The 13,767-nt window shown below is 44.7% G+C and overlaps 1 protein-coding gene across 18 annotated transcripts in view; it reads left to right on the top strand.

The window, feature by feature from the left end:
* The first annotated feature begins 10,371 nt into the window (after positions 1-10,371).
* Positions 10,372-13,767, top strand: part of ENTPD6 (ectonucleoside triphosphate diphosphohydrolase 6) — a 43,302-nt gene continuing 39,906 nt past the window's right edge. For 5 of the 18 annotated variants that reach the window (XM_078056838.1, XM_078056835.1, XM_078056831.1 and 2 more), the window contains exons 1-2: positions 10,372-10,566; positions 11,862-11,960. The gene's annotated coding sequence lies outside the window, so the exon portion shown is untranslated. The remainder of the gene's footprint in view (positions 10,567-11,861; positions 11,961-13,767) is intronic. The other 13 variants (XM_078056828.1, XM_036110011.2, XM_078056836.1 and 10 more) reach the window with 5 other exon arrangements.

The following is a 13,767-nucleotide window of genomic DNA, read 5'->3' as shown; positions in this document are numbered from 1 at the left end:
GTGTTATCTACATTGGAATTAAAATTTTTAAAAAATGAAAACAAATTCAAAAATAAAATAAAAAAAAACAGTGAAGTTCAGAGAAATCAAAAAAATTCAGGAAATTTTCCTGTCTGAGTTTCCTCTTTATAAATACAATGCTTATCCCTTACTCCATTGGGGGAGAGGGAGAAAGTGGACTAGGTTGTCTCTGAACTCCCTTTCTGCTCTAAAATCCTAAGAGCTTATGACCCGGGTTGCCAGTGCTCTCACCAATAGCCCTCAGGCCCTACCTTTCCAGTATCAACGATAGTCAACTCCAACTGCCCTATGTGATCTCTGTGCCTGAGAGTTCTTCCAGAGCCTGCATGTACAGCAGGCCACATATGCAGGGAAATTAAAGCTTAATAAAAGACTAACAGGAGCTGATATATAAATACCCCAGCTCCCTCCTGCCCCAGACTCTGCTTCTGGGGGACCCAAACTAAAACTGAGAATCTGGAAATACTGCTGTGAGGCAGAGGAAACTTGACTGAGTGAAAGCTGGAGCTGCGCCAGGTATGGAGAAGGAGTGCATGGTGAAGTATGCGTTATGGGCACACAATGGGATCAGCAGTTGGGGAAGCAAGGGAGCAGATGACCAAGAGCTTTTCAAGGGCTTGGGGGAAAACACGTCAAAAGAATTGGAGGGAAGAACAAAGGATCAGGTATAGGTCTGCTCAGACAAAGCTGGGTACCTGGGGGCGTCTAACCCTCAGTGAGCTCAGACACTAGCAGAGAGGGAGTTATCTGTGAAACAGGTCTGTAGCTCTTGTTCACATGGCATTCCAAAATATAGCTCAACTCTTTTTGTTCATGACTCAATTACAACTTTTTCACTATGCTTCTACAATGCAAATCATGATGTAGCCAAGAAACCAAGATTGGGGGGCACATCATGGCCTCTCAACAACTACAAGGAACTTACCCTCAGAATGGAAATTTGGAGTGGTGTAATCTCAAGCCAGTTCCAGCCCTGACATTCCAGACAAGAAGGGCCAAGTCAGCACAAAGCCATACCTCAAGCCATCCTTAACAAAATTATCCAGAGTAATACACCAAGCCCCAAGCCAGACATAGTGATAAAGAGGCTTAGCCCATTACATTTCACCTTTCTGTTCATCCACATATTCCCTGCCCTCCAACGGTTCTCCACAGGCCAGGCACATCAAGTCTTCCAGCCCCAACAAGCCCCCTCCAGCGTGGCAGCTAAGAGTGTTTGCTTTGGACCTAAATTGGCTGCGTTGGGATCCTGGCTTATGAGTATGTCTTTAGGCAAGTTATCTACATCTTGTACCTCAGTTTGCTCATCTGTAGAATGAAAATAATAATAGTTATCTGAGGAATTATTTTAAAGAGTGTATGTAACAAAGTGAAGAAACCCAGCAGATACTATCTCAACCAAGTGATTAAAGTTAACATCACCAATAATGAGCCATCATGGGCTCCTAGCATGATGCACCGACAAGAACACAACATCACTTCTGTGGTATTACTGCCCAAATACACACCCCGGATTAAATCATGAAGACACATCGACAAACCCAAATTGAGAGATACTCTACAAAGTAACTGGCACATACTCTTCAAAAATGACAAGGTTATGAAATATAAGGAAAGGCTGAGGGACTATTCTAGATTGAAAAAGACTGGCAGAGACAACTAAGTTCAGTACATGATCCAGGATTATATCCTGGCCCAGAAAGGAAGGAAGGTAAAGGAAAGAATTTTTTGTTCTGTTTTGTTTTTGCTGTAAAAGATGCTACTGGTACAGTCAGTGAAACTTGGTCTGTGCGGATTCCATGGTAGTACTGCATTAGTGTTAAGTTTCTAATTTTGATGAGTACACTGGCTATGTAGGAGAGTGTCTTAATAAGAGCCTTAGTAAGAAGACTAATTATAGCTATTAAATTAAGCAATTAGTCTGCTCCACACAGTCTGTTATATATAATTGTGTTGCTTATCTGTTTAGCAGACAGATGTTTGATCCTTCAGGGTGTTACACATTTGTAACAATCCTAAGATCTAATATATTGGCATACAAATGTGTTTACCCAGCAGACACTGAATTTGATCTGGATTTGCCAGCACTAGGCCAAGGACAGGAATGCAAAGACCCAAGGGGTGTGTCTGTTCTAGTCGGAGAGACTGAAAATCACCTTAAAGGGAAGAGCAAGGGGCGCCTGGGTGGCTCAGTCAGTTAAGTGTCTGCCTTCCGCTTGGGTCATGATCCTGGGGTCCTGGGATCAAACCCCATGTCGACCTTCCCGCTCAGCGGGGAGCATGCTTCTCCCTCTCCCTCTGCTCCCCTGCTCCTGCTCTCTCACTCGCTCTCTCTATCTCAAATACATTAATAAAATCTTTTACAAAAGGGGAGGCGGGGGAAGTGCAAGAGGATGCAGGGTACTGATTGGTGAGACAAGAAGAATAATAGGAATTCAAAGAAGGGAAAGGAATCTGTATAGAATAAAGAGAGAAATGAAAGGAAGACATAGCAAGATCAAAAAAGCCTTGTTTAAAATTACGTTTTATGTGTTTTCTGTGAGGTGAGTTTGGGCTTTCCTGTAAAGGTGAAAAGACAAGAGGTGGCATGTGTTCAAGCATAGTCCCTGTAGCCTCTGGAAATTCATGGCTAAAGAAGTCATATCCATACATCACATTACCATGCAACCATTAAAAAGAGTTGATCTTCTCCCTGTAAGTCACAGTTGTGGTAATTTGGAGGAGGTTGTGACTGGGAGGGGGCAAGCGAGGCAGGCTGGGAGCTGGGACGTGTTCTATGTCACGAAGGGTTGGTGGTGACACAGGTGTGAACATCTGCAAAAAATCAAGCCCCACACTTAAGATTGCACTTTACCATATGTAAGTTATAGCACAATTTTTTAAAAGCTTTAAAAAATTATTCTCTTTATATATTGATTAGGAATTATCCAGGGTATACTGGTAAATGAAAAATGTATATACAACAATGTATATAGAATGCAATCGTGATGGGGGAGGGGTTTCAATAAAGGAAATGTATACACTTTGATCCTCGTCTTTCCTCAAACTTCATTAGAAGGGAGTAGGAGAAATGAGGGAGGCACCGTCACCAGGAGAGAAGAGAAGGGATGGCTATGGGCCTGGGGAAAGGACCACATGTGGGAAAGGTAGTCAAGGGAAGGGAAAATATTAAAGCAAGGGAAAACCTAAAGCATGGAGAAAGTAAAGGTGCTTCCATTGTTACTTTAACACCTGAGATTACGTGTGTTGCGTGGGTTTAAATCATTTGAAGCTAACAGTTCTGAGGGATGAGAACTAGGCATACGCATGATCTTGGAAGGTGTGTCAGGAAGTCTGGATTGGAAGTGGCTTTAAAATTGTGTTTTTCTCAACAAACTAAAGTCCCATGTCAGATCCTATAGCTCCATTTTGTAATAGATTTAAAACTCAACCAAGCACTCATTTATTCAAATTGGGTAGGCACTTACCTACACACCTACACAGACACACATGGCCAGGAGGCCTCAGGAAACCTGTTGTGCAGAGGTTCACCATGTGAAACCGCTGTTTGATTTTTGAAAAGACCCCCCACACACACACACAACCCACTCCTACCCCCACCCCAGTCCACCCCCATCTTCTGGTTGTATACTGCCACCTAGTGTCCCTTCAACAAACTGACACCAAACACATTCTCAGAAATGTGAATTCAGAAATAATGGAATATATAAGGTGAAGAATGAGCCATTTTATTATGATTGAAAATATATTAGAAACTAATCTATACGGGGCACCTGGGTGGCTCGGTTGGTTAAGTGACTGACTCTTAATTTCAGCTCAGGTCATGATCTCTGTATCCTGAGACGGTGGGCCGTGTAGGGCTCCATGCTGGGTGTGGAGCCTGCTTGGGATTCTCTCTCTCTCTCCCTTTGCCCCTCACACACACACATGCGTGCGCTCTCTCGTTCTCTCTCTCTCTTTCTCTTTCTCTCTCTCTCTCAAAAAAAAAAAGAAACTAGTCTATATATATATGCATGGATGCTTGTGTAAATATAAAATACCTCTGGGGAATATAAACAAGCTGTTACCAGGAAGGGGAACTGGGTAGCTGGGAAAACCATCACTGTATACAATCTTATACCTTTTAAATTTTGAGCCATAATTATGTATTGTTAATTGAAAAAATAAGCAAAGTTTAAAAAGAAAAAAATCTATTAAATTTTGTTGGTATGTTAACTAGGGGCCCATCTTTTCTTCATTCACTGATTTATGTACTTAACAAATACTTAGTGAATGCTTACTATGTGCTGGGCACTGTCTGAAGGAACAAAGGCAAAGAAAACAGACACATTCCTGCGCTCCTAGAGTATATAGACTCTACTGAGAGGATGGCCTGGAACAGCACATGTTGACAGTTAACAGAACCCAGTGAATCTGGGTCCTAGGATGAAGGACCATGAGGAGCAGGCCCCCCCAGCCTTGCGTCACTGAGATGGCAAATAATCGTCTTCTATTTGCTTTAGATCTATGGTGGGGTCTCCTGCTTATTAATATCACAAGGGTGATCTAATGAGTATTTTATTCACTCAAGAGCTGAAACACACACATTCTTCTCAAATACCCATGGTCGATTCACAAATAGTAGCTGCAAAGCTAGTCTCAAAAAATGTCAAAGAATGGGTATTACAGAGATTACATCCCCAGACCACAATGCAATCAAGTGAGAATTTATTAAGTAAAAGGTTAATTTTAAAAATTCATTCAAAAACTTAAAAACATGTTTCTAAACAACTCATGGGACAGAGAGATATTATAGTGGAATTTAGAAAAAATTTTCAAGCTGACAATTATAAAAAGACAATATAGCAAAATTTGTAGGACAGAGTTAATACGATACTTGAAAATTTAAAGCTTTAAATGCATATATTAGGAAAGAAGTTTGAATATTAATGAGATGATTAATTAGGAAAAGAAAAAACAGAATACACTCAAAGAAAGTAGGACAAAAGAAATAATAAAGATGAGAGAAATTTTAAAATATTAAACAGATACAATGGAGGTGTTTAACAAAGTCAAAAGTTAGTCCTTGTGGGGAAAAAGCAACAAAATTTTTAAATTTCTAGGACTGTTGATCAAGAAAAACAAGAGAGGGCACAAATAAGTAATATTATGAGTAAGAGAGAGGCTATAACTACAAATGCTAAGGAGGTAAGATATGAGCAATGTTATGCCAATAAAGTTGAAAACTTTGGTGAAATGGGCAAAGTTCTCACTAGAAATACACCAAAATTGCCTGAAAAAGATATAGAACACTTGAATGATTAGAAATGGAATCAGCAATTTAAAATAGTCTACATAGAAAATAGGCATATTCTCTCAAACATGCATGGAATAGAAAATTCAAACCATACACAAACTCTTTTAGAAGATTTTTTTTTAATTTCCAACTCCCTTGGTAAGGCTAATATAACCATGACAGTATATCCAAACAAGTACAATATAAAAAACAAAATTAGAAGCTAACCTCTCTTATGAACACAGAAACAAAGAGCCTAAACACCATGTTAGCAAATCAAATCCAGCAATGTATAAAAAAACGTGCTTTCTGGGGAACCCTCTTACACTGTTGGTGGGAATGCAAACTGGTGCAACCACTCTGGAGAACAGTATGGAGGTCCCTCAAAAAGTTGAAAATAGAGCTATCCTATGACCCAAGGGGCACCCCAATGTTTATAGCAGCCATGTCCAAAATAGCCAAACTATGGAAAGAGCCAAGATATCTTTTTATTTCGATGAATGGACAAAGATGTGATATATGTACACACTGGAATATTATTCAGCCATCAAAAATAATGAAATCTTGCCATTTGCAATGTCATGGATGGAACAGGAGGGTACTATGCTAAGTGAAATAAGTCAGTCAGAGAAAGACAAATACCATATGATTTCACTCATATGTGGAATTTAAGAAACAAGGCAGATGAACATAACGGAAGGGAAGGAAAAATAAAACAAGATGAAACTTGAGAGGGAGGCAAACCATAAGAGACGCTCAACTTTAGAAAACAAACTGAGGGTTGCTGGAGGGGAGATGGGTGGGGGAGATGGGGTAATTGGGTGATGGGTATTAAGGAGGGCGTGTGATGTAATGAGCACTGGGTGTTATATGCAACTGATGAATCACTAAATTCTACCTCTGAAACTAATTTTTAAAATGTGCTTTCTATTGGGAATCAGGAGTGATTCAACATCAAAATTGAGAAAACTTAGATGATTGCCGCAATAGATTAATAAAATGTACAAAATAAAATTCAACATCCATTAATGATTTTTAAAAACTCTTAAACTGGATTAAAAACTCTTATTAAAGTTTTCTTAATCTGATAAAGGGCATCTTCATATTTAATGATTAAAAAGTTAAGGGCCTTCATGGAAGGGAGAACAGCATATACACAGCTGCTCAGGGAGTTACACAGGACAATCATCCACACCAGTCCGTCTCTGATAGTTAATGCAATCACCCCAAACACTATTTACTCTTGTTATAGCCACACTTCTTGGGGTCCCAACTAGATTATCACTATGGTGCAGGTGGCCTTTGTTGACCATATAGCAGGAAGTCAAAGGAGACCTTGTAATGGCCAATGTAGCAGGCAGAAATAATAAAAGCTAACCTCCTCTAGGCACAAGGAAGGTTTCCCTCACATTTTTCATGCATGTAGTAGATTTTGGAAAATGGAAGGCTAGCCATCAGTGCAGAGGATCTGACTTTTCTGGAGAGTTAAGAAAGAAGAATTTGAATGGGAAGGCAGTAATTTGTGGTTATACTCTTCAGGGAATCAGAAGTGACTAAGATATTCTATTATCAAAATGACCTATGAGCAATGGGTGTCTTAGAAAAAAATTCCCCCAAAACAAATGCTGAAAAAGGAGTGTAAGTAGTTGGGGAGCCTGGGTGGCTCAGTCTGTTAAGCATCTGCCTTCAGCTCATGATCACAGGGTCCTGGGATCGAGCCCCACATCGGGCTCCCTGCTCAGCAGGGAGTCTGTTTCTCCCTCTGCCCCTCTGCCACTCATGGTCTCTATCTCACTTTCCCTTTCCCTCTCTCAAATAAAAATAAATAAAATCTTAAAGAAAAAAGGAGTACGAGTAGTTTACTTGGAAGGTGACCCCAGAAAACACTAGTAGGGTGGGAAATAAGACAGGGACAGGGAATAAGCCAGTATATGTCACTGCTCTGGGCAACAGGGGCTCAATTCCACTATACAACTTGCCAGAGTGTTGTCCTACTTGAGGCGCAAGGAAGGGAGAGGCAAAGGATCCAGGGTATTCACACCTGTTGTTGGCTGAGGGGCAGCATTAGCTCCCTGGCACTTCCAGTTTTGGGGCATGCTTGAGCCAAAAGAAAGTTGTCATGGGGAGAATCACCAGTGACTGCAGTGGGAAGGATATGGGCAGGAAGGGCACTGGTACCTTCTGCTACCAGGGCACTGTGGAGTCCATGTTATACTCTTTCATGTAACAGATCTGCAGCTGTCCTCCTGGACAGATGTGAGTAGGTGGACAAATCTAAACAAGCATCTGCACAAAATAATGGGCTTCCTCCACTCTGTCCTTAGTCACATTGGGTAAACTGAGGCAACTTAGTAACTCATCTACCTCTTCTTAAAACTTCCTCACCTCCCAAAGGTAGGGCCAGTCATGCCTCCCTGCTGTCAGAGCACTTGCACACATTTTCTGCCATATCTCATATCGTTGGTATCTGTCCCATTTCCTGCATGTCCAGAACAGGTGCCAATTGGCTTCCATCATCTTTCACCTGCAGGACTGAGCTGCTACTTCTTGGCTGACCAGTGAAAACTACAAAAGCAGTATAATTAATCTATGCATTCCTTCAACAAATATTTATTGGGCATTGTCTTGGTTTGGGTTTCCCCAAAGGCAGTCTGAGACAAGAGCTTAGATCTAAGTAGTTTATTTGGGAAAGGGGGCCAAGGAAGAAGGAAAAGCCAACCCAAGGGGCTGGGCATGAATGAGCTGGTTACCACTGTGAGCAACTGAGGCTCAATCCAACTCCTATAGCATGGAAGGCTGAAGCATTCAACCCCAATTAGTTAAGGGTTAACTTCCCTGAACTTCCAGATTGTGCCTGCTCCCAAGGCTGCCAGAGAAAGTTCTAAGGTAAGCTCTAAAGAGGACAACAAAGAGCTACTTGAGGTGGCAGCATTCATGGGAACTCTCCACCACCACTGGAGAGTTGAAGTCAGAAGTGGACTGAGGGGATAAGGTAACAATAGTGTCCGCTCCATGTACCTACCACATACCAGGCAGAGTGCTAGGTGCTGGCCATGCAACAACTATCAGGACAAACCACTTCCTCACTTCCATGGAATTTACTTTTCAATGTGGTATAAAGAACATACCAAAACACAAATCAGCAAATAAATAATGATGGGTTTGAAAAGTACTATGAAGTAAATAAAGAAAAGGGGGGGGAGAACCACTCTAGATGAAATGTTTTGATGAGATGACGTTTGAGTTGAGTCTTAAAGGATGAGAAGAATCTATGTCTCAGTCCATTGGGACTGCTATAACAAAAAAACTAAACTGGGTGGTTTATAAATAGCAAACATGTATTTCCCACAGTTCTGGGGGCTTGGAAAGCTAAGATCAAGGCACTGGCAGATTCAGTTTCTAAGGGCTGTCTTCCTCAGAGTGCTGCCTTCTCACTGTAACTGCACATGACAGACGGGGCAAGGGATCTCTCTGGGGTCTCTTTTATAAGGGCACTAATCACATTCATCTCCCAAAGGCCCTAATACTATCACCTTCAGGGTTATATGAACATATGAATTTGGGGGGTACACATTCAAACTATAGCAGTTTGCTAAGCAAAGACCTGGGGGAAGAGCTTTCCAAGCAGTGAATGGCATATACAAAAGCTCATGTCAGTAAAATTGACAAATTCTAGAAACTCTAGGAATGAAATATGGTGAAGGTGATTTTATGAGTGAGGTGGACAAAGCAAGGCCATCACAGTTCCATGAACAGAATTTTCAAAATATTAGAACAAATGTAAATTGAAACTGTATGTGAGATAGAATTTTTCAAACAGTGGATTGACAAAGATCCAAAGGTTTGTAACGATTCCACTGGGGAAATGTGGGGAAACCCACACTCCTATACGTTACTGTGGGTGTGTCAGTTAGTAAATGCCTAAGGAGCAATTTAGCCATATGTATCTAATATTTAAAAGAAAAGGGGGAGAGGGTACATATTCTTTACCATAGCAATTCTAAGAATTTTTCCTATAGATATAACCACACATGCACACAAAAATAGTCCTCTAGGATCCTGTAGCATCATTCATGATAGCAGGCATCTGGAACAAGGGACCATATGAGCTAACTGAGGTATAAACAACCAAGTCTCAGCGGTTTGACCTGGTGAAGGAGGGCAGCGCCCAACCAGGGGCTTACGGTGATGACATGCCCCGTGCCCAGTCCTGGTCTACGTATGTTGCCCCTACATCCTGTCTAGTTAGCATAGACTCACTCTCGAAAGTGCCACCATCTTGACCACAGACTTAGGAACACCGTGTGCTTCAGGAACCCACTAATGGCCCTCCCACAGTCTCCCCATCACTGGCCCCACACCACCTCGAGATGAGGTGGGTTTCCAAACCAGCCCCAGAAGAGGCACACGCATAGCTCATTGGCCAGCTGTTACATGGGCAGCCGAGCCGCAAGAGAAGCTGGGAAGGCAGCTCCGGGCTGGGCAGAGCAAAATGGGACTGACTGAGCGGACGTCTGGGCAGACCCTACCACCATGATCCTTAAGTAAACTGGGAGCCTATGTGGATGACTAACCCAAGTCAGGAGCTGACGACCCACCTTGGCAGCACCTAGAAGTTAGGAAAATGGGGGTCAAGAACAAGAGAGATTCATCGCACTGCCTATTGTGTTGTAGTTGCATTTTCTGTCACGTGTTACCTTCAAAAAAGAAGGGGCGGGGGGGGCTTTAGGTATGGAGGGACCCAAGGAAAATTCAAAACTTCCTCAGGCTGGTCAAGGTCAAGGTTGTGAGGTTATGGTGTAACTCCTCGGCCAGCACCGCAGCCTGCCCTGCCGCGCAGAGGAACCCCTACAAGCTGCGACAGCAGCCGAATCCGGCCGGCGAGGGCTGCACTGCGGCGCTGGAGGCCAGACAGGTAAATACCCGGGTCAGAGCCGACACTAGCCGAAACTGGCCTGAAGGGAACGAGACCTGCCCAGCCAGAAACCACGGCCGCGCCTGCGCAGCAGAGCCCGCTACGCCCCGTCCGTACGCCCCGTCCGTACGCCGCGCCTGCGCGCTGGGCCCCCAACTCCCAGCTCCGCCCGGCCTGTGACACGACGTGCACGTGGGCGGGGCTCAGGCTCCCGGGATCTGCCGGCTCGCGGCCTGTGGGCGGAGGCCCTGGTAACCCCGGCCAGGGAGCGAGAGCAGGGAAGCGCCCTCGGTCGCCCGCGTGCTCCCGGGAAACGGAACCTCCCTCCGTGGTAGGGCAGAGGGGACCCTGCAGGGTAAGGGCGGGCCTGAGGCGCGTGTGGGGCTGGCGGGGTCCGCCGGGCCCAGGTAGCTGCACGTGGGCAGCCCGGCGTGCGGCGCGCTGGAGGAGGGGTCCGAGTGGAGGAGGGTCGGGGCCTGGGGGGTCCAGACCCACACACCTGTCAGCTCCTGGGTCTCTAGCAGTGGCTCCTGCAGGCGGACTCTCGGTTATTCGCACGCGGGTCTTCCCTCTTGCTGCCTTCTTGTCCTGGCTCCATTAGTCTTCCCAGAACTCTGGACTCCGCTGACCTGTGAGGGGAACAATCCGTGTTCTAGAAACTGGGTGGGCCAGACAGCAAGGGTCTCTACCCCCAGGAATCCTGGAGCTTGCTGCATTCATTCATTCAGCATTTGCTGACCCGCTTCCCAGGGCTGTGCCAGGTGCAGGAGATCCAATAGGGGAAGGACTGGCAAGGCCCCTTCCCTCCTGGGCCTCACAGCCCAGTTGGGAAGCCCAAGTAACAGGGAGATAGTGCCATTCTGACAGTACTGCAGATGTGAGGACAGTAAATTCTGACATTGCTGTGGTGACCAGAAGAAGAGCTCAAGGTGGTTCTGCCTGAGCTGAGGCATGAGCCAGCAGTGCTCCAGGCTCCCAGAGAGAGAGAGACCCTGAGGTGGATAGAGCTGGACACCAGGCTCGACTCCCTTCAGTGGAAAGCCTTGAAGAGGCAGGAGAGTAAAAGAGAAGGGACAGATGGGCAGGGGCCATGGAAGGAAGGGTGGTGGCTATCTTAAGTTCAGCTAGGAGCCATAGAATGGTTTAACGGGTTGGAGGAAAGCCTGAATTGTTTTTGTAGATGATGATGAGCAAAGTCCTCCATATCCCAGGCGTCCATCCAAAAGAATCATTCACCCAGAAGTGCCTGGGTAGCTCCAGTTGTCCCTCCACACACGTGTATTCCAGGATCATGCATACCAGGCCATACATCGTACATTCTTCAGGATCCTGTGGAGGTCCTAGCCCATAGCCTCCCCCACCCCCCCACCCCCCACCCCACCCCCCAGTGAGGGAATCTGAAACTCTAGGAGGGAGGTTCCTTGGGGATAGGTGGATAGCAACTGTGATTACAAGGGCTTTCTGACCCACTGTGCAGGAGCCGTGATGGATGGGGGATTAGGTTTTGTCTGGGGGAGGTTCTGTTGGGGGGGGGAGCATAGTAGTATAAACCCAGAAATTGTTTTCTGTACCCCCCATTCCTTCCCTCGTAAGCATCAGTTGGCTAATATGTGTGTCTCTCTCCCTTGTGGAACCTAATATGAAAACCAGAGAGGTGGACAACCATGTAAAGAGATCTTGGAAGAGCTTCCCCGCCCACTGTGTCTTGTGAAAAGGAAACAACTGGTGGTGTTAACAGGGCTGAGTCATGTATGTATACTTTTTTTCAGAGAAGGAGAGAAAAGTCAATTTAAACCTCTAGGAGAATAAGTGGTGGTTTGTTAATGTCATTTAATTTTGGATAGGTTTTTAGCATATGTGGCAGTCATTTGCACACATGGCTCTTTTGTGTACTTTAACTGAAAACCTTGAAGAAACTGGCTAACAGATTGTGTGGCCACTGATCCAAATCAGATAAAGCTTGTATCTCCAAGAGCTCACCTGCCTTCCCCAGCTCCTAGAAAGCTAACTAAGGGATGGGGCGGGCACCTGCCTCCGGCATCACTACTCCACACCCAAATTCTCCCTGACCCCGACCTCCACCTGACACAGGGTAGCCCCCAACAGGAGCCAGATGGGAGCAAGGTTTGCTGAGCCAAACCTCTCTTGGCCTTTGTGCACCTTACATCCTGCCCCACCCTACTCCCAGCCTACTCCTTATTCCGCACCTGGCTTACCTTCCTTATAGCCTTGTTCTAGATTCTCTCTCTCTCCTTTAAAGGACAAAATTAAAGCTGAGTTGTTTTCTTGAGTGGACCTCTAGGAAGGACCTGATTGACACATTTACACTATGGTGTTAGTGGTGCTCATGGAAATGTGATTTGCTCCTCTGGAAGTTGTCTCATAGTACTTAGTATTACTGAACACCTTAACCCAATGGAGTGAAACTGGCTTTTAGGTTTGAGCCTTTAGGACATGGAGGTGCCTATGGGCCAGGCTCTTCCTGGCTCTGTGCTCCCTTAAATGTTATTTTCGGTTTGGACTCTGTTTATGTCATGCTGAGCCTGTTGGTGTGTAACTGTAACAATTATATGCATGTAATTTTATGTGAGTATTTTTTGGTTGTCTAGAGTCTTAACATTAATAGGGAAGGTGAAATGATGGAGCACATTTAATTTGGAGACAGACGCCAGAAAGTCTTGTCTGTGCCTCGCCACATGCCAGCTGTGTGATTCCAGACAAGTCTGTTTCCAAATATTCCCTGGGCCTTGGCGCTGTTATATGTAAATAAGTTGTTGTCTGTTGTGTGGTATAAGTGCTGGCCTTGTGGGTCTCTGTTAACAGGATATAGCATATGTAAAGGGTATTTTTTTAGTGGGTAGACAAATTTAACAAAGAGCAACCTTTGCCTCAAAATTTGCTATACTACGTGTTAATCTGATCATGTAGGTCATGGTTCTTAGAGTAACATAGGACATGATAAAAGTTGATTATGTAAAAGGGTCTTATACCTGTGCTGCCCTGGCCCACTGGTCGAGAGGGACAGGAGAGCAAGCAAAAAAAAAGAAAAAAGGAGGGATCTTAGGGGCGCCTGGGTGGCTCAGTTGTTAAGCATCTGCCTTCGGCTCAGGTCATGATCCCAGGGTCCTGGGATCGAGCCCCGCATCGGGCTCCCTGCTCAGCTGGAAGCCTGCTTCTCCCTCTCCCACTCCCCCTGCTTGTGTTCCCTCTCTCACTGTGTCTCTTTGTGTCAAATAGATAAATAAAATCTTAAAAAAAAAAAAAAAGGATCTTATAAAACACTGAGTTATGTTAGTATTACTTTTGTGTCCTTATTCATCCTTAGAGATAGCTGCTTTAGAACATTGTCTATAAATACTTTTTGTTTAATGATCTGTTAGCAATGGAAAACTCCGGGTTACAGTAACCTAATGAAGGGAGGCCTGTGAGAAGGCTAGTTGTAGGGTGAGCGCTGGCTACCTGGGGACGGGCATTCCCCAGGTCACATCTCAGCCTCTGCTCGTCCCTGGGTCTTCTGTCTGTCCTTGATGTCTTCACTCCTGATCTTAGCTAACAT

The sequence above is a fragment of the Halichoerus grypus genome, chromosome 10 (assembly GCF_964656455.1).
Source record: "Halichoerus grypus chromosome 10, mHalGry1.hap1.1, whole genome shotgun sequence".
NCBI lineage: Eukaryota > Metazoa > Chordata > Mammalia > Carnivora > Phocidae > Halichoerus > Halichoerus grypus.
Note: the sequence above shows the minus strand (reverse complement) of the source record. Positions and strands in the feature narration are given on the sequence as shown.